General features: G+C 42.3%; 1 long non-coding RNA gene across 8 annotated transcripts in view; it reads left to right on the top strand.

Moving 5' to 3' along the window:
* Nucleotides 1-20589, top strand: part of LOC119251683 (uncharacterized) — a 110484-nt gene that overhangs the window by 11615 nt on the left and 78280 nt on the right. For all 8 annotated transcript variants that reach the window (XR_008553000.1, XR_008553002.1, XR_008553003.1 and 5 more), the window contains one exon: nucleotides 7066-7193. This is a non-coding gene — a long non-coding RNA (uncharacterized LOC119251683). The remainder of the gene's footprint in view (nucleotides 1-7065; nucleotides 7194-20589) is intronic.

Genomic DNA, 20589 nt, shown 5'->3' with positions numbered 1-20589 from the left:
GAAATTTAAAGATCTAAGTTGAGTTACACCTTACTTTTGGATTGGAAAATTGATTATTGTAAAAATACTGATTCTTCCAAAATTGGCCTGTTAGATTCGATATAAAACTCTTATTTTTTTGTTTGCTTTGTGGGGCTAGTCAAGCTGATCAAAAATTAAATGGAAATGCAATGGATCTGTTAGTCTTGATGAAAAAATATCCTGAAGAAGAAAAACCAGATTCTAAGAGCTATATTAATTAGCACAGTGAGGTATTGGTGTACATTAGACAAATTATAACCAAATACACCAAAAAGATAGTTAAATAGACTTAGGCATAGAGTGTTGCTTTATAATAAAACAACACTGCAGTTTGGTGGGGAAAGATAGTGGATTTATTTTCTCCTTCCATAACTGGTGCCAGGGCAATTATTTATCCACGTCACGGGGTGGGGAGGTTGCTGGGGAGATGAGCCTCGAGCTCAAACTCAAGCTAAATACAAAAAAAACCAGTGTATCATGTGTCACTGGCATAAATATGTAAAGAAAATGTAGGTGGTTATGGTCTCAGAAGTAGGCCAAGGTTTCTTACATAGGATACAAAAACACTAAGCACCAAAACTTCACTTTGCTGCTGTAGCTCTAAAGCAGATAATAGATACTATCTAAATAAACGATAAGCGCTATGATCACTGTGATCCAGGGATCAACAGCTGTGATCCCTATTTTACAAAAATAGACAGCGGGTCAGATTTGGACTGTCAGTGAAGTTGATGGGATCCTACTTTAAAATATTAGCAAAGATATGACTCTATATGTAAAATAACTCACAAAACACAATTCCTTCTTCTATAATACAAAGTTGGGCCTCCCTGGTGGTGCAAGGGGTTAAGATACAACCCCTGAAGCTATCTGCAGCCTCTGCAGCACGAGTTCGATCCACTCTCCCCCGCTGCTCCCTTCAGCAGTGTATTTCAGTAGATCCCCCTGTTCTATTCCCCACTCTGTCACTGGTGAATCCTCTCACTCCCCATGCCTCTGGCCTGCGCCCCAGTTCTTGTATGCATAAATAAATCATTTTTTAAAAAAAGATTCTGTAATATGAAGTTATTATAGGAAGGTCTCTTCTAGCCCAAGTATAATAGGCTGGCTTTGAAAATACTGCAAGTAGAGTTTTGTTTTTTGTTTTTAGTGAAGGCAAAAGGGGCAGAAGAAATCATTTCAAAACATTTGACCCTTGAACAACAGGGGTTTGTAATGCGGTGTCCAATCAGACACACATTTTCTTGCAAACAGACACTCTTAATTTATGGTTTCGATTATAATAGTTCAGTACTACAAATGGGTTTTCTCTTTGTGGTGATTTTCTTAGTAAGATTTTCTCTATTTTACTTTATCATAAGAATACAGTAAACCTTGTATCATACAATATATGGGTTAATTGTTCATGTTATCAGTAAGGTCAACAATAGGTTGGTATTGGAATCAGCACCCCTAGTTTTTTTGATTAATGTGTGTTATTAACCTATACACAATTACGTGTCTTCTGGTTTGTTGAAACAACAGGCCAGACAGCATTTGCCACAGTAATGTCCATCAGAATGGCTGGCCATGGCAACTCCAGCACCACCTTCACTGGATGGGCAGTCCCAACTAAGACCTCTGTTTCTTTCACTCTCATCCACCTTATATTTCAGCCAAGCCAGCTTAACCCTTTTTTTTCCTTTTTTTTTTTTTTTTAAAGATTTATTTATTTATACAAGCACTGGGTACAGTCAGAAGCGGGGGAGGGTGAGAGAATTCAGCAGAGCCAGAGAGGAGAGCAGAACAGGCAGACTGACGAAATACACTGCTGAGGGGAGCAGCGGGCGCGGCAGGAGAGGTCTGCGTGCCATGTGGGACCCTAGCTTGGCGGCCGGGGGTTGAACTGGCGCTGCAGAGGCTGTGGGCAGCTTCGCAACCCAGCGCTCAACTGCTGCGCCACTGGGGAAGCCCGATTAACCTTTTTTCTCTTATGCTTTTTTTCTTGGGAGTGGGCTGAGACTTCTTCCTTTTCTTAGCATCACCACATGAAGAGTGAATTCCTTTTGAATATTGTAGTCAAAGGTCGTCCATTTTCCAGTTGCTTGCCTGCAAAGATAAGTCTTTGCTGATCAGGACGAATTCCTTCCTCATCTTGGATCTTGGCTTTCACATTGTCTGTTGTATCTGAGGGTTCAACCTCGAGAGTGATAGTCTTCCCTGTAAGGGTTTTCACAAAAATCTGTATCTTGGCATTGGTTCCACTGCAGATGGCAGATCAGAAAGTCAGCATTAATTTAACAAATACTTCTGGGATAATCATTATGTACAATGCACTGTGTCAGGAGCTAGTGCATAGTGGAAATCAAGTCCGATATAATTCGTGCCCCCAAGGAATGGATGGTGTGATACAGGAGTCAAAAATTAAGGAAATGAACATGGAAATAAGAGGCTATGTAAGTCCTCTAAAGAAAAATACATTGATAATGTGAGAACAAAATAGAAGGGGCGTAATTTAAAGATGGCGTTGATCAGGGCAGACCTCCTTAAAGTTGAGTTGTTAAATCTGAGACCTAGAGAATGAATAGAAGTTCTGCCTCCCTGGTGGTGCAGAGGTTAAAGTCAGCACTATCAAGGTATCGCCAGCCACTGCAGCGTGAGTTTGATCCCCAGCCAGGGAGCTGACCCACATGGTGCAGCAGACCTCTCCTGGCTCATCCTCTGTTCTCCTCAGCAGTGTATTTCAGTGGATCCATCTGTTCTGCTCCCCACTGTGTCTCTGGTGAGTCCTCTCACCCCTGCACCTCTAGCCTATACCCCAGTTCTTGATGCAAACATAAATAAATCTTTAAAAAAAAGAATGAATAGAAGTTGTATAGGTGAAGAAAAGTGAAGTGCCTGCAGGAGACAGGGAGACACACTAGGCGGAAAGAAGAGGGCCTCCCTTGTGGCGCAAGGGGTTAAGATGCAACCTGTGAAGCTACCCACAGCCACTGCAGCACGAGTTCAATCCCTAGCCAGGGAGCTACCCACATGGCACAGCAGACCTCTCCTGACTTGCCTGCTGCTCCCCTCAGCAGTGTATTTCCGTCAGTCTGCCTGTTCTGTTCCCCACTCTTCTCTGGCGAATCCTCTCACTGCCCATACCTCTGGCCTGTACCCCAGTTCTTGTATGCATAAATAAAAAAATTAAAAAGAAGACAATGTGCCTACACAGGAGAAAGGAAATCTTGGTAACTTGAAAGGAGTGTGACTGAATGTAATGAGCAAGAAAAAAAAAAAAAAAGAAAATGGAGTGGTAGGTACTATCCAGACCACATAGGGTAATGGGTTATATAAAGTGGTTTAGATTTTATTCTAAAAGCACTGAGTAGTCATGGACTGATGTCAAATAGTGAAAGTGAATTGCCTGATTTGATTAACATTATTAAAGTATCCCTCTGACTACTGTGTGGGGGATTCACGGACAAGGTGATAAGGTAACAGGGAGAATCCTTCGAAGACTACTGTGCTGACCCAGACTAGAGGGGTGATGATGGTTTGGGTAGCAGTGAAAGAGAGGAAGTACGTGGTTTGGTGATTCATTTTGGAGGTGAAATTGGTTGAAACTAGTGGTAGATTCTTTGGGGGGAGGAGGTGAAAGATGAATTTATAAGAGCTGGGAAATGCAAAATAAGGACTTAGGAATATGATCAACTGAGTTTGGAGACACATAACTAGGTTGTCAAACAATATTTAGCTTGGAAATGTTGACTTTTTATTGATACCAATCAGTTCAATTATTATGTGTTTGCTTTAGTTTGGGTACAAGAACAGAGAGATGGTTGGGTTCATCTAGGGTTGGGTTTAGTGTGTTTGACGGGAGAACGAAGCACGGGTACTATATCATGTTTGCACAGAAGTAATTACACCGAGGGTCTGCAAGTGTCTAAATAAAGAGAGAAATAAAGGGAAGTAGGTCAGACCAGCAAAGAGAAAGATACTGTGTTATGGGCTGGAGACTTAGTGAGCTAGAAGCTGGTGGGGGAGGGAGCTTACCTAACCTGAGAGTAAAAACAGTTTTATTTGACAATGGGATGTCTGGTCTTATACCTTTTATAGGTTGCTGAGAAAAAGCATTCAATGAATGAATAGCTCAGCATTTTTTAAAAAAATGATTTATTTATTTATGCATACAAGAGCTGGGGTACAGGCCAGAGGTGCTGGTGGTGAGAGTATCCACCAGAGAGAGTGGGGAGCAGAACAGGCAGACTGACTGAATACACTGCTAAGGGGCGCAGCAGGCGAGACAGTAGAGGTCTGCTGCGCCATGTGGGCAGCTCCCTGGCTGGCCGGGGGTTGAACTCGTGCTGCAGTGACTGTGGGTAGCTTCACAGGTTGCATCTTAACCCCGTGCACCACTAGGGAGGCCCCTAGCTCAGCATCTTGGAGGGTATCCAGTAGAAGCTGAAGCTATGTAAGATGACAGGACTTGAGGTGGACTGGAAAGCAGAACACAAGTATTGAAATCCAAATGCAGGAGGAGAAAGTGCCAGATGATAACAGTAAGCAGAAGGAAAGTGTGGTTCAACTGAGGGGTATAAATCTCCAAAGAGAGGGCAGAGTTAAGAGGGAGCAGCTGGAATGTCTGAAAGTAGGTGAACGTTGACCCAGCCACAGACCCTGAGGGGAGCACAAACAGTTGCCCCTTAGGAGGGCCCTGGGGAGGTGGTGTTCGCAGGCAGCCTTCAGCTTTCCTGAAGCTAAGGTGGCAAGAGTGAGCAGTGGAGGTGGAGAGTACAGCAGAGCTCCTCAGCGCAGAGCAGGCGTTTTCAATGCTGTAATGGAGTCCAGAGTTGAGTCACGTGGTGTGGGGGGTTGGGAAGGGCTAGGAGCTGAGGGTGGAGAGCGAGGATTTCTGGAGAGGCCTGACTCCTCTCACACAGGATTTACTGCCAGAGAGTTTTTGGAAGACGATGACTCTAAGTCTGAAGGCTTTTTTTTAAAACAACAAACAGTAACCGTTCGGGACACTTTCCTTTTCAAACTCTTTGTTCATTTTTAAATTGATAGAAACAGACACCATTAGTAAGTACAGAGCTTCTGTTTGGGACGATGAGACTATCCTGGAAAAGGCTGGTGGGGATGTTTGCACAGGACCGTGAACACACTTCATGCCACTGAATGACACACTGAGAAAAAGTTAAAGTGACTGGGTTTATGTTACTCAGATTTTACCACAATAATAATGAAAAAATTCACCTGTTACCACAGGTTGTAAGCATAACAGCCTACTGGCTAAGGAAACTCTCAGACACACTTTACTTGGCTTCAAATGGCTTTGCCTAGTGTATTAAAAAAAATGAGATTGAGTTCTAACGTTGAGAAATCTGGGGGATTTGTGTGCCATCTACTTAACACGAGGCTGTCCAGTACCTGGGCACCTCCCTGCTGGGGTTGCACCTGGTGGACCTGAGTCTGTGCCCCCCCCCCCTTCCTCTGGGTCCTTGTCAGTGCTGGAGGCCTCAGCCCCCTGCCACTCAGCCTGGTGCTTGCCGTGTTGCTACTCTTTGTAGACTTCAAAGGATGGCCAGATGATGTTATTTTCATGCCTCTGCAAGGATGAGAAAATGAAAGGTGATCTCAGCAGGGCCTTGGGTTTTCAAGGGAAGTGTGAGAAAACACATCTCTTGATGGAGGTGAAGCTGTCTGTTGCATGTGTAAACAAGGCCCACAGCAAGAACAGGGTCTGGCCACTTCAGTTCTTTTTCGTACCCACCAACTCCTCAGGGCAGCTGTGTTTGCCTGATTTATATAAACCGTCGGTGATGTTTCAAATAATTTTACAAAACTTAAAATCTAACCAAATTTGAAAGCCATAGAAAATCTCTAAGTTTCATCAAGATTTTGGCTAATGAGAACATCCCCAACCTTAAGCCCTTGGAGAACAATCTGTGGGGTATTAATTTCATCAGTCCACTCAATTTTTTCTCAATAGTTGTTTATATTTTAAAAGTGATACATTTTCTCTCTCTGTGTGTGTGTGTGTGTGTGTGTGTGTGAGTGAGAGAGAGAGAGAGAGAGAGAGAAGAGGGGAGGGGAGGGAGAGGTCACGTAGATCTTTCTTATTCATTGGCACATAAATGCATTGTTTGTGCCAAATCAATCAGTGGAGATGGGAACATTAAATCACTGTGTGTCAACACTGCTATGAATAAAAAGTCCTAGTGCACAAAATGGACACATCCTGTCACCAGAAAAAAAAAATACACTGACTTCTTTTTAAAAGTGAAAATATAGAAAAAAAAAAGTGAAAATATAGTAAACATCAGATACTCTGATGCTAAGATTGACTGTAGTCTATGACAATCCCAAATCTCCTACATTTGCATACAAAGCATTTCACCTTTTCAAAAATTCTCTCCCTGTTGGATGCACTTGACCTGGGACATCTTAGCCTGGTAATAACAGTGCACTGAATTACTGTATCTCTGGGTGCAAGTTGAAAACAACACTTAATGTGAATGAAGATGCCCAATTTCCACTTAGAAATGGAGGTTTGCCCTAGTATCTGTCAACCTCTGGCTGATATCTCTTGGCCCTGTGACATTAAGAAATTTACCCTTGACCCAGGCTAAGTCCTATGGAGACACAGAAGGTGTGTTAAATTTCCTAGGACTGTCATGACAAATTACAGTTTACAGATGGCCTTCAGCAGCAGAAATACATTCTCTCGTGGTCTTGGATGCTGGAAGTCTGCAATCAAAGTGTCAGCAGCACCAAGCTCGCTCTGAAGGCTCTAGAGGAGAATCTGTTTTGTGCCTCTCCCGAGTTTCTGGTGTTGCTGACAACCCTTGGCATCCCTTGGCTTATAGACACAGCCCTCCAGTCTTTGCCTCCACTGCCACATGGTGTTCTCCCTGTGTTTCCCTGTCGGTGCCTCTTCTCCTTTTCTTATAAAGACACCAGTCATATGGGGGTCCAGCCAAATGACATCTTCTCGGGATTACCTCTGCAAAGACGCCATTTCAAGTAAGGGCACATTCCTGGGAAATAAAAGTTAAGATTTCAACATATCTTTTTCAGGGACATGATTCAGCTCTTAGCAGAAGGACAGTGTGCGGACTGGCCCAGCCACATCTCGTCTCTGCAAGGTTGTCCTGTTTGCATCCACCTTGTTGGTTTCTCAGTTACCTGTTCTGACAAACTAGTGGGTGTGTATCAACGTTCACCAGCTTATACCATGTTCCTGTCTCCTTTGTAGACTGCGCTCTCCTTACTCCAAACCCTGAAAATAGAATCCCTCTTTTTTAAAAAAGATTCATTTATGCATACAAGAACCAGGGTACAGGCCAGAGATGTGGGGGTGAGGGGATTCACCAGAGACAGAGTGGGGAACAGAACAGGTGGACTGCTGAGGGGAACAGCGGGTAAGACGGGAGGTCTGATGTGCCATGTGGGTCAGCTCCCTGGCTAGGGATTGAACTCATGCTACAGAGGCTTCGGAGAGCTTCATAGTGCTGAGACTTAACCCCTTGCACCACTAGAATCCTTCTACCTGTTAGCTCCGTAAGCCTGTGGCATCACCAATTTCTCCTCATTCACGCTTAGTCTTCTACTCTCAATTCACAGAAAATACATAGGCCACTCCCTAACTTCAGGGCTCTATGGGGATCTACAAATCAGCCTTGATATGCACCTGTCTCTTCTCTTCTCCCACCTGTGACAAAGGGAACAAAGTCCACCTAAGGTCTTACAGGTATTCCCTGGGTCTCTGGTCTTCTAGAGACTTCTGTCTTTTTTTTAAGATTTATTTATTTATGCATATAAGAACTGGGCCAGATGTGCGGGAGGGTGAGAGGACTCAGCAGAGACAGAGTGGGGAGCAGAACAGGCAGACTAACGAAATACACTGCTGAGGGGAGCAGCGGGCGAGACAGGAGAGGTCTGCTCGCCATGTGGGTTTCTCCCGGGCCGGCCAGGGATCGAACTTGTGCTGCAGAGGCTGTAGATTGCTTCATAGTGTGGTGCTTAACCCCTTGTGCCACCAGGAAGGCCCGAGACATCTGTCTTCTAGAGAGCTCTCCATCATACTCTTTGTTCTAGCCCTTCACTCTCCATCCCCTTCACTGGATCTTTCACATTAAAATTTTAAGTTTCTTCCACTTCTATAAACAAATGATCCTTCCCTAACCAAAAATTCCTTCCTTAACCTGGCATTCACCTTCAGTGAATATAATTTATTAATGCACTTTAAAAGTCATGACAATATGCTTTATTTGTATAGTATTTTATAGGCACTTATACTGTCAGTTTTCTTCTCTCTAGTGTTCCCCATGCCCAGTTACCTCTTGAGTTATCCAGTTGTTGTCTACAATTACTCACCCACAGGCATTCTTAGAGTTAATGCAATCTCTTAACCTACCACTTCAAAATCATAAAGACGTGCTTGTTACAGAATCCAGTAACATTTTTTTGCCTTTTCTTTTTCTTGCCTCTCAGCAGCATGTGATGCATTTTTAAAATTCTCCTTCTTGAAATGCTATCTTCTTGGCTTGTGGACAACCAGAACTTCTGGTTTTCTTCATAACTGTCTGATTTGTCTCCTCATTCTTCTTTGCTGGTTTCTCTGCCTCTCCCTGTCCCTAAAATATTGGTGTTTTTGGTTTCTGTCCTGCGCCATTCTTGTTTCTCACTCTACAAATTTTCCCATGGGATGCCTGCCACTCAGGAATCTACACACTGACAATTTCCAAGTCTGTAACTTTAGATCAGATTGCTGTGTAAGGACTCTTATTCACACAGCCAAGGACTAGGCAGCTTCACTTAGATGGCCCGTGGGCATCACAGATACAACACATGAGAAATCAGACTCATACTCTCTACCCGCCCGCCAGTGCCCCTTTGTTTTGCTTTCATCCCGGATTCCCTGTCTCCATCTCAGTCAATCCTGACCCATTTACCCATTCCACTTGTTAGGGGGAAGGGATGTCCTGAACAAACTCCATACAGGCTTTATGGACTCCACACCCACTCCATCAAGACACTGGGAACTACAAATCCTATGATCACCAAAGGGAGGGTTGTGAGGACCTGAGGGCAGAGTTAAGCAGCCATGTTTTCTCTTTGGATATTTAACCAGCCATGTGAGTGAGGATCAGCCTTTTGGCCACGCAGTGCTGGGCTTTTAGCCAGCTCTCGGCAGGTCATTTGGGATTCCAGATCAGCAGAATGGGTAGGACGCATTCACAAATTTATCTCCCTCTTTCTCTCCCTGAGTTACTCATTTCCTCATTTCCCCTTCCCTTGTAAATAAGCCTTTGATTAATCTTTTGTGTGTGCCTGGTGTTTAAGTCCCCTTTAAGCCCATGGGTGAGGACCCACAGTCAGGCAACCCGTTTTCTATTGGGGTTGCTCTGTAACACACTGACTAGGCGGCATCTGTAGCAGATGCCTTACCTCTCCATGAGCCCTGGATGCCCATTTCCAAAGGTCTGTGTCTGTCTTTTTGTCTGAGGGCCTTTGAGAAAGCAACAGAAAGCAGCCCTGCTGTGTGCAGAGCAGGCTGGGAACACTGGGGAACTGGACCCACAGCCAATGATGCATCGCAATAGGTGTACATGTCCCAGAGCCACAACCTTTGGGTGGGATGACTGAGGCATTTGTTTGATGCCATGTCCCGGGAGTTCTCAGCGATATTCACAGCATGGTTGGCTTGACAAAGCACTCTCCCTGGCTGCTCTTCTTTCTCCACATCTTCTTCACTTTCCTACCTCATTCCCTTTTCTTCCCAAATGAACGACTAGCGCGTGAAGGCTTGCCTTGAGGTCTGTTTCCGGGGGATATCAAACTAAGATATCATCTCCCTTCCCACTCCTTCTTCCAGGCAAGTATGAAAGACTGTTAATTCTCAGTCACCTTGTAAAGTCACCCCTTCCCTCCAGCCCTGTCACCACTGCCCTGGTGCCCACTGCATCATGTCCACTTGGGTCCCTCGACAGTCCCCTACCTGCCCTTCAGTATTGCCCCTTCAGTGTTCCATCTTCCCTTAAGTCAGTGATCTTTCAAATAAGCAATGTGATATTATCACCGTCATTGTAAACTTTTCAGGTCTCAATTTAGAATTGAGGATTTTCCTTGATCTTTCCATTTCAGAGACCTATTCAATGAACACCCTGCCATGTCTGTTTTCACTGACGGCCTGTTCACTCAGAAAAGGAATATTGTCAGCTCTCTAAGAAAGGAACACTGTTTTTGTCTTTCTTTCCCCTTCCTTTACTTCCCCTTCCCCCCACACCCTTTTTGTATACCTGGATTATAGCAATATAGGATCCAGAATAGAGATAAATATTTGTCAAATAAATGACTGCTTACTGGGTTATTCTTATACTCGATTCTGGAGAGCTCTAGAATCAGATAGCTCCATACACATTGGATTTTAAACCTCTTATGTTCTGATTTATGATCCTTTTCCTATAAGCGATGGCTGGTGATCTTATTAAGGAATGAGCTAATGAGACTATGGTGAATCAAGCCTGGACTTATTCTCTTTAAACCTCAGTAGGGGCCTTTGTTAACCCACATGGCACAGCAGACCTCTCCTGACTCGCCCGCTGCTCCCCTCAGCAGTGTATTTCAGTCAATCTGCCTGTTCTGTTCCCTACTCTGTCTCTGGTTAATCCGCTCACACACCCCTCCCCAGCACCTCCAGAAAAAAAATAAAATGCAAGAAGAAAAATAATAAACCTCTTTTGGTAATCACTACTGTTACTTGTAAAAAGGATGATGGTTGAGATGGTAATTTGGGGCCTCCAGTTTCCTTACATTTAAGGACAAATCCTTTATACTTATTCTTTCAAAGTCATTTCTTTCAAAGAATTGATTTCAGAAGAATTTATTTCAAATGCATTTTTTCGAAAAATAAGTTCCTTCATAAGAAATACATATTGTTTCATTAATTACCTTTATAATCTGAACTCTGTTGATTTTGTGTTTCTGTCAAAATAGGTGTATTTGTATTTGAAAGAAAACAGGTGCCATTAAAATTCCTACCCAAGTCCATAAAATTAAGACTTTCGATTCATTTATCTTTTCAAAAAAACAACCCTTAGTTTTGTTGATCTTTTATTTTTTAAAGATTTATTTACTTATGTGTAGAAGAACTGGGGTGTAGGCCAAAGGTGTGGGGGGTGAGAGGATTCATCAGAGACAGAATGGGGAGTAAAACAGCCAGATTGACTGAAATACACTGCTGAGGGGAGCAGCAGGCAAGACAGGAGAGGTCTGCTGTGCTACATATGGGTTAGCTCCCTGGCAGGGGACCAGGGAAGCCCTTTTTTCTTATCTGTTTCATTTCTGCACTGATCTTTGTATTTCTTTCTTTTTGCTATTTTGGGCTTTGTTATTTTTTCTCATTCCTTGGGGTGAAAAATTAGATTGCTGATTTGATAGCTTTACTTTTTCTTAATGTAGTCATTTATTGCTATAAATTTCCTTTTAGAACTATTTTTGCCACATCACAAATTTTTATATTGTGTTTCTATTTTTATTTGTTTCAAGATATGTTTTTTTTTTTTCCCCTTTTTGATTTCTTCTTTGACCCACTGAATCTTCAGGAGTCTGTTACTAATTTTCACATATTTGTGGACTTGCCAGTTTTCCTCCTGTTATTGGCTACTAGTTTTTCTGGCCATAACTGTGGTCAGAAAAGACACTGGTATGATTTCAGTCTTCTTAAGTTTGATACAGTTTGTTTTGTCACCTAGCATATAATTTATCCTGGAGAATGTTCCTTATATGCTTGAGAAGAATGTGCATTCAATTGCTGTTGGGTGGAATGTTCTATACGTGTCTTAGGTCCACTTGATCTAAAGTATAGTTCAAGTCCAATTTTCCTCATTGATGTTTTTGTCTGGAGGATCTATCCACTGTGGAATGTGGGGTGTGGATTTTGTCTGTTATTATTTTATTGTTTCTTTCTTCAAAGCTGTTAGTATTTGCTTATCATATTTAGGTGCTCCAAGGTTGGCTTCATATATATTTATAATCGTTAATTCTCTTAATGAATTCACCCCTTTATCATTATATTAAGACTTTGCTTATCTTTTGTTATAGTTTTTGACTGAAAGTCTATTTTGCCTGATAAACCTGCTCTCCTTAGGCTTCCATTTTCATTAAGTACCCTTTTCAATCCCTTCACTTTTTTTTTAAGATTGATTTATTTATTTATGTATATACTGGGGTATATGCCAGAGGTACGGGGAGGTGAGAGGATTCACCAGAGACAGAGCAGGGAACAGAACAGACTGTCAATCCCTTCACTTTTATCCTATGTTGCCCTTAAAGCTGAAGTGAGTTTCTTGCTGGTAGCATGTGGTTGAGTCTTTTTTTTTTTTTTAAAGTCCATTTAATTACTCTGTGCCTATGATTGGAGCATTTAATCCATCTTTATTTAAAGTAATTATGGGTAGATAAGGACTTACTAATGCCATCTTTTTTGTTATTTTTATTTCATATATATTTTTTACACCATTTTTCATTTTTGCACAATGTATGCATTTGCATCTTGGTTATAGTCCCCATACAATTCCCACCCCACTTGTTTTGATCCTACTCCCCTCTCCCCACACCCCTGTAGTGTGTCTCTGGTTTATAGTTGCCTGTTGATTTTGATTTTTACTTTATTATAATTAGTCTTTTTCTGGTCTGTTTTGTAGTTCTTTTTTTTAATCTCTTGCCATCTTTCTTTGTGAATATGTCACTTTCCAAAGTGGTGTGCTTTGATACTCTTCTTATTGCTGTTTATTTGCTGTCATCTGTCCCTTCAGAAAAGGGATCCATTATGAGAAATATGCTCTTAGGGAATTTTTTTGCTGTGTAAATGAATAATAGAGTATAATACAGAAACCTGTACACCTAGGCTATCAGGTCTAGCCTGTTGGGACAAACATTCTTCATGTGATCTGTTGTTGACTGAAACATCCTTAAGTGACTCATGACTGTATTGTGGGTTTTTACTTTGTAGATTCCCGTGACATTTACATAAAACCCTTATAGTTACAACTATCTATTTTAAACTGATAATTTAACATTGATCCTATACAAAAATTCTGTCCTTCCACTTATTTTATGTTTTTGATGTCATAATTTACATCTTTTTAGATCATGTGTCCTTTAAGAAGTTTGTTTAGCTATATTTCTTTTTAATACTTTCATCTTTAACCTTTATATAGGAGTTAAATGGTTTACACACCGCTATATTATAATATTAATGTTATGAATTTGATTATATAGTTATCTTTACCATTGTGTCTTATATTTTCATATCATGAAGTTGTTTTATTTCAACTTAAGGATCTTCTCTCAACATTTCTTATAAAGTAGGTTTACTGGTGCTAAACTCCTTTGGCTTTTGTTTTTTGAGAAAGTCTTTATCTTTCCTTCATTTCTGGACAACTTTGCTTGGTAATATATTCTTGGTTCACATTTTCCCCCCAGCACTTAAAATATGCCATAGTCTCTTCTGCTGAAGAATCTGTGACAGACTTATGGGGTTTATCATGTATGTAATGATTCTTTTTTCTCTTGCTGCTCTTAAAATTTTCTGTGATTTTAGACTGTTTTATTATAATCTGTCTTAAAGACTGTCTTTTCAGCTTGAATCTTCGTGGAAACCTATGAGTTTCATGAATTTCAATGTCCAGAATGTCTACCCAGATTTGGGAAATTCTCAGACACTTTTTAAAAGAATTTTCTCCTACCTATTTCTTCCTCTCTTCTTCTGGGATTCCAATCATGCATAGTTTTGTTTTTCATGGTAGTATCCCACAATTCACATTGGCTTTCTTCACTTTTTTCATTTGTTTTGACTTTCTCTGACTCAGTAATTTCAAGTGGCCTGTTTCAACTTCACATGTTCTTTCTACTGCTTGATCAAGTCTGCAGATGACAGTCTTTGTGGAATTTCTCATTTTATCTGTTGTATTCTTCAGCTGTAGACTTTTTTGCTTCCTTTTGTATGATCTGCCTCTGTCTATTAAGCTTATTGCTGCATGTACTGATTTCCTGATTTTGTTCAACTGGCTCTCATGTTTTCTTGTAGCTCACTGAGCTTCTTTAAAACCACTATTTTGAATTCTTTATTGGGCATATTGCACATCTCCACTTCTTTAGGATCAGGCACTGGAAAATGCTTGTGTTCATTTGATGTCCCTGTCCCTTGATTTTTGCATATTACTTGAGGTCTTGTGTTACCCTTTTTCATTTGAAGAAGCACTGATCTCCTCCAGTCTCTGCTTCTTGCCAGTGAGAGAGAAATACTTCCTATCAGTCATGCTACGTATTCTGAGGCTCTCTCAGACATTTTCTGTGGACACATCCATTCCATGCTTCTTTTTTTTGAGGGAATCTTATTTGGGGGAATAATTCTTTTTTTTTTTAAAGATTTATTTATTTATTAATACAAGCCTGGGTACAGTCAGAAGCGCAGGAGGGTGAGAGAATTCACCAGAGCCAGAGCGGGTTGTAGAACAGGCAGACCAAAGAAATACACTGCTGAGGGGAGCAGCGGGTGGCAGGAGAGGTCTGCACACCATGTGGGACCCTCGTCGGTGGCAGGGATTAAACCCGCGCTGCAGAGGCTGTGGGCAGCTTTGCAGCCCAGCTTTCAACTGCTGTGCCACCAGGGGAGGCCTTGGGGGGCGGGGAATGATTCTTACGAAGTATTATTTCTCTTGATATTGAAAAGTTAGGCCAGGTCCTGACAGTCTCTCATTTGGCTCCCCTAGGACAGTGCTGAGTGCTTAAGCTGTGCTTACTCCCAGTCCCGGAGCTGACTGGCTTTCTGTGCATGCTTTGTAGCCCTCGCACTTGCTGCCCTTGAGGGCTAGGACAGGGAGACAGCCATGGTAGGGTGTGGGTGGGTGAGATGCACAGTGTCCGAGTGCCTGTGGGTCAGTTGGAGGTACTGTAGATGAGGCATCTTCCCCAGCGCATGGATGGGCTTCCTGATGGAGTCTGCAAAGGGGCTGATAGGATCAACGTTCCTTTATGCCTCTAAGAATGGCTGCCATTCTCCAGCCCAGCCCCACACCTCAGTTGTACAGCATGTCTCAGTATGTCTGGATGGGTCCTACACAGCTGGGGAAGCTAGGCACTCACTTTCCTCCATAGAGAAATCACCACAAAGAAGGTTTCTCTTAGCACTGAACTGTGCCCCCCTGGGGGAGGAGTAGCAGAGGTATGTGACACTGCTCCTCTTACCCTCTTCACTATGTCGATCTTGAATTTATTTTTCTCCTACAGTGTGTTGGAATTACTCCACTGGTCTCCTTCCATAAATTAGTTTCATTGTTGGTGAAAATCAGTATTCTTTGGAAAATGAAGAAAACTTCTCTATTTCTCCACTTGGTGATCACCATTCCTTGTATTTTATGTTTTGTCATACAAATTGCCACAAATATCTAAGCCTTAGGGAGGAAAATAATTTTAATTTCAGTGTAATGGACAGTATGGATTTTGTTCTACACAGACTTTACTCCTTGGAAATAACACTTGGAACTCGGCTGGAAAATGTTACCCTTTTCTTTTCTCTATAATATTGATATACCTGTCAAATTCAAGCAGGGCCCATGATTAATCTTAATGTGCAGGTGTTCCTAACTGAGGCTGGATGTTTGAATTTGCTTCATTCTATTCAGTCTGTTTTAATTTTGATTAATTGCCATCAGGAATAATAACTCCTCAGGGCAGATCATTAGGAAGCTACAGAATCGATTAAATTTAGCTACAGAATATATACAACCAGTCACCACCCACTGGAATGATCACAGATACCTTTTAAGTCACATGCACGATGACTCCCTGGGTCATTCCAGCTGGATTTCAGAAACAAGTTAAAATGAAATTGGAAATGCTTTTTCATAAATAAGTTAGTTTTCAAATTCGCCCTTTTCTTGCACTGTATTTTCCTAATTCTTTCACGAAAATCGGGTGTCACAACTGATGGTTGTGGACAGTACAAATAACATACTTCAGGTACATCCTAGGGAACACATCTCAGTGCACATGTGCAGTAATTACGTGGCAAACTCATTAGCCCCGGACGCACGTGGAAGGACCGAAGCCTACCTACTATTTCCCACTGAGACCGTCGCCTTAGTTAATTGCTTCACTTCATGGCTAATGCACTGACTTTTTAGCTTCCTCCACCTTCCTCATCTCTGCTGTAGTTTCTTTTTTTTTTTAATCTTTCCTTTTTTAAAAAAACCCATTCATTTATCCATACAAGAGCTAGGGTACAGGCCAGAGGTGTGTGTGGGGGTGTGTGTGTGTGAGAGGATTCACCAGAGACAAAGCGGGGAACAGAACAGGCAGATTGCCCGAAATACACTGCTGAGGGGAGCAGCGGGCGAGCCAGGAGAGGTCTGCTGCATCATGTGGACAGCTCCCTGGCTGGGGATTGAACTTGTGCTGCAGAGGCTGCGGCCAGCCTCATAGGTTGCGTCTCAACCCCCTGTGCCACCAGGGAGGCCCTCTGGTATAGTTTCTTGATCTGCTCATACTCCAGGTGCTCTCTTCTAGAAAAACCACATGAGCTCCTTGCTGTGTGTGTGACTGTCCATAGTCTGGGGAGACACTCACCCCTTCTGACCTGACTAGCACATATGCATGTTCAGTACTTGTCTTCAGTGCCACCTGCTAGGAAACCCTGCTTGTTGCTCTGTTGTCCTCATGTAGCTCCTGTGTGTGTCTCATTGCATGGGACATATAACTTCTACCATGTATGTTTTTAAAATTTATTTTTACATAGAAGGACTGGGGTGTAGGCCAGAGGTGGGGGTGTGAGAGGAATCACCAGAGACAGAGTGAGGAGCAGAACAGGTAGATGTACTGAAATACACTGCTGAGGGGAGCAGTGGGCAAGACAGGAGAGGTCTGCTGCGCCATGTGGGTAGCTCCCTGTCCGGGGATCGAACTCAGGCCATAGTGGTGATAGCATTGAGTCTTAACCCCTTGGCCACCAGGGAGGCCCTGCTACCATATTTCATTGTCACTAAATGTCTTCTCTGTTAGACTTTGAGGTTTCTGAGGGCAAAAATCTGTCTTCTATCTTTATGGCCCTAGTATGGTGGCTCCTAACTCTTTCTGCTTCATACCCCTTTGGGAAATACTCCAGACCTTGCACATGGTTTCAAGTATTTCTGGGATACTCTAAATCCATATGTAGACCCTAGGAGACCAGGAATCTGGACAGGAACCCCTGCACTGGCTCTTAATGTAAATACAAGTATCACTTAAATGCTTACTAGGTACCAGACCCTGCTCTAAGCACATCACAGGATCCTCCCCATTTATTCTTTTTTTTTTTTTTTGTGGGACCCTCGCCAGCGTCCAGGGAACAAACCGGCGAGCCCAGCACTCAACCGCTGTGCCACCAGGGGAGGCCCCCATATTCTCTACTCCGTTTATTCTTTACCACAACTCTATGTGGTAGACACTATAATTATCCCAATTTATAGATGAGAAACTGAGGAACAGTGTGGAAGGAGTGTGTGCTGTAACCACCATACTGCCTCGCCTCCCACCTCATTATGGTCCTCTTTACCCTATTCTGCCTCTAAAAGGCACTGCGTGAATATTTATTGAATGAACCTTAGAATGAATGCAAGCAATATTCTATGCCAGGAATCATGCAGAAAATAAAGAGATTTAGCATTTAAATGATTTATAGATGCTGGAGCAGATAGCACAGGGAATAAGCTACATCCAGCCTTCATTTAGCTTGAAGGACAGGGCATGGAAAAGGTAAAAGAAAGACGCATTCATTCATTTAGCTTTAAGGACAGGGCATAGAAAGGTAAAAAGTAAAAGGTAAAAGAACTTTTATGGATCACTTACTACATGCCTGGCAGCAAGTTTGGTGCTTCCTAGACAGACTGCATCATACAGTGGTGCCAACAGCACTTAGAGTGGAATTGGATTGAGCCTGGGAGAGGACAGAGTGGGAGAATATAAAGTGCCTGTTCTTTAAGGTGGGCATGAATAAAGCACAGTTTCTAACAGTCTATAATTGCTGGCTCCTTGTGACACGACAATGGAGAAAAGTTAAGGAAGTAGGGGTGGGTGATTTTTTCTTTAATAAAGATAAGCCCTTCAAATCTTTTGTGATAAGAGTTTTACAATGACACTTCGATGTGAGTAGGACTTTGAATTAAGTGTGTGTATACACACACACTTCTGCTCCTGTTTCAGAAAGGCAGGAAGGGAAGGTGGGCGAGAGAGAGAGGAAGAGACACCAAAGTGTGAGCATCATATGCCAGTAATCACCGTAAATGGTTCCAAATAGTCTCATCTGATGGAGCCTGTGGATCCTACAAAGGTCAGTGGTTCACAGGTCCCATGTCAGGCAGGGACATGAGATTAGGAGAAGGGCCTTGCAGGAGAAGCAGGAACAGGAGGACTTTCCTGCCTTTTTTATTGCTCTCGTGTTCATCCACGTCACTGACTCTAGATAGCTGGGCTTCTCAGTGTCAATATTATTTGGATCAAGAAGGATGATGTTGGGCTTCCCCTGGTGGCACAGGTGGTTGAGCGCGGCGCTTTGAAGCTGTCCGCAGCCTCTGCAGTGCCAGTTCGATCCCCGGCCACCAGGCAGAACTCACCTGCCGCCCGCTGCTCCCCTCAGCAGTGTACTTCATCAGTCTGCCTGTTCTGTTCCCAGCTCTGTCTCTGGTGAATCCTCTCACCCTCCCGCGCATCTGGCCTGTACCCCAGTTCTTGTATAAATAAATAAAATCTTTTTTTTTTAAAAAAGAAGGATGATGTAAAGGTTAAATTAACACAGGACTTTTTTAGAACTGAACTTGGAGAAAATTTCTGGTTTCATTTTTTATAGTTAAAAAGACACTGTCTTAAAATGTAGCAGCAAGTCATTTGAAAATGTTCAGTTGGAAGTTAAAATTTTTTCTAACATTAGCTTAAAAATGCTGTAGAACTCAGCTGTCTCAACCTACAAGCATCACGGAGCTCTTATTTTGAAATACATTTTCTCTAATAAATTATCTGAAGGAGGCTGAATCAAGCCAGCTTTCCACTGAGTTACAATAATGGACACTCTAATGATGTAGTCTGCATCTCAAGTTGTGTTGTAATTCATTAAAATTCTTTTTGCCCCTTTTCAGCTGGATTCATTTCAGCATTCTAAATTCTAGTCTCTTTCTGTTTCAAAAAATGTAGAGTTAATAGAGTATATTTGTATCTCATTTGTTTGTTAATTTGATTTTGTAATGATCTCTTTGTCCCTTCATTTCTCTAACCCATGACTGTGCCTTTATTACCAGTCAAAATGCAAATTTTCGTGGAGGCTGGCCCCAGCAGTTCATAGCAAAAGAATTTTGATCTTGCAAAATGATTTGCATTTGGATGAAGGTTTCCCACCACATGTATGAATTTGCACCTGGATGCAAATCCTGGAGCAGGCTTGGTGGTGGGCTCTGGGGAGAGGCAGTTGGAATCTTTGGGGTGAAGGAAGGTGTTCCACTCTGCAAAGGAGGCAGGACAGGACTATGAGGGAAGCCTTTGATTTCTGCCCTTCTGGGAGGTCTGCATAGGTGTGCGGCCAGAAGATGTTGGCAGGTCAGCTGTGTATTGTCAGGGCAGTCGAATGTATGTCTAGAGTCTATCCTTTGACCTTCAGAGGTCTCGTAGGGCAGAGAGACTAGAAGAGGTTACCAGGTGCCTGCTTGTGGGAATCACTAACTTCTATCAACTCTGCATGGGAAAGTCTTTCCTCACAGGGACCCTATCATTTTTGTAACAAGGCAGCCTGGGAAGTCTCCTGAGTATTCCTTCTAGGGATGCCTAACCTTGGAGCTGCCTGAGTTTATCTTCGCTTGTTCTAATGTTTGCCATTTGGAGAGGATTATGCAGGAAATTAGTTGGTTTAGGTGTTTAAGACTGATCCTTCTATTTCTTCTCACCCAGAGAAGAAGACATCCAATCTTTCGATTATAAAGCAAATATAAGTCCACCAAGACAAGCTTACTCCAAGAAGAAAAATAGGAATAGTTGAGAGCTACTGGAGAATGAGATGCAATGTATTCCCCACCCCCCCCCGACTTTATAGAGAGGAAAGGGCTGTATTTTACCCTGGAATTCTGCTTTGTGTTTCAAGATGTGAATTGGAGTATCTTTTAGAAACCATTACCTGCCCCACATCAAAAGGGAAAATCAAGCTAGGATAACTTTTAATACATATCCAATTACCTGCATTTTATTTTACAGGGCTAACCAAAGAGAGCATGAAGTTAGATTGCATATGACAGCTTGGTATTTGTTAATATCATAAAAATTAAACTAGATTGCTCAGCATGCATTTTTACTTAATGTAGTTTGACTAAACAGGGATTTTCAAGTATAGTTCACTACTGTTAATGCGCACTGATAATACTGGTTAGGGGTTATATGCTAGCTAGCTAGCCAGCTCGCTAAGATCCATAGACTCCTAGTTAAAATTCTGATCTGATAGTAATTTTATCTAGTTAGTAATTTTTATCTAATGGTATTAAAAAGTCTCCATGGGGCAGCTAAATCGATGTATAACACTGCTGG

The sequence above is a fragment of the Talpa occidentalis genome, unplaced genomic scaffold, assembly GCF_014898055.3.
Source record: "Talpa occidentalis isolate TD23 unplaced genomic scaffold, MPIMG_talOcc4v2.1 talOcc4.2, whole genome shotgun sequence".
Classification (NCBI taxonomy): domain Eukaryota; kingdom Metazoa; phylum Chordata; class Mammalia; order Eulipotyphla; family Talpidae; genus Talpa; species Talpa occidentalis.
Note: the sequence above shows the minus strand (reverse complement) of the source record. Positions and strands in the feature narration are given on the sequence as shown.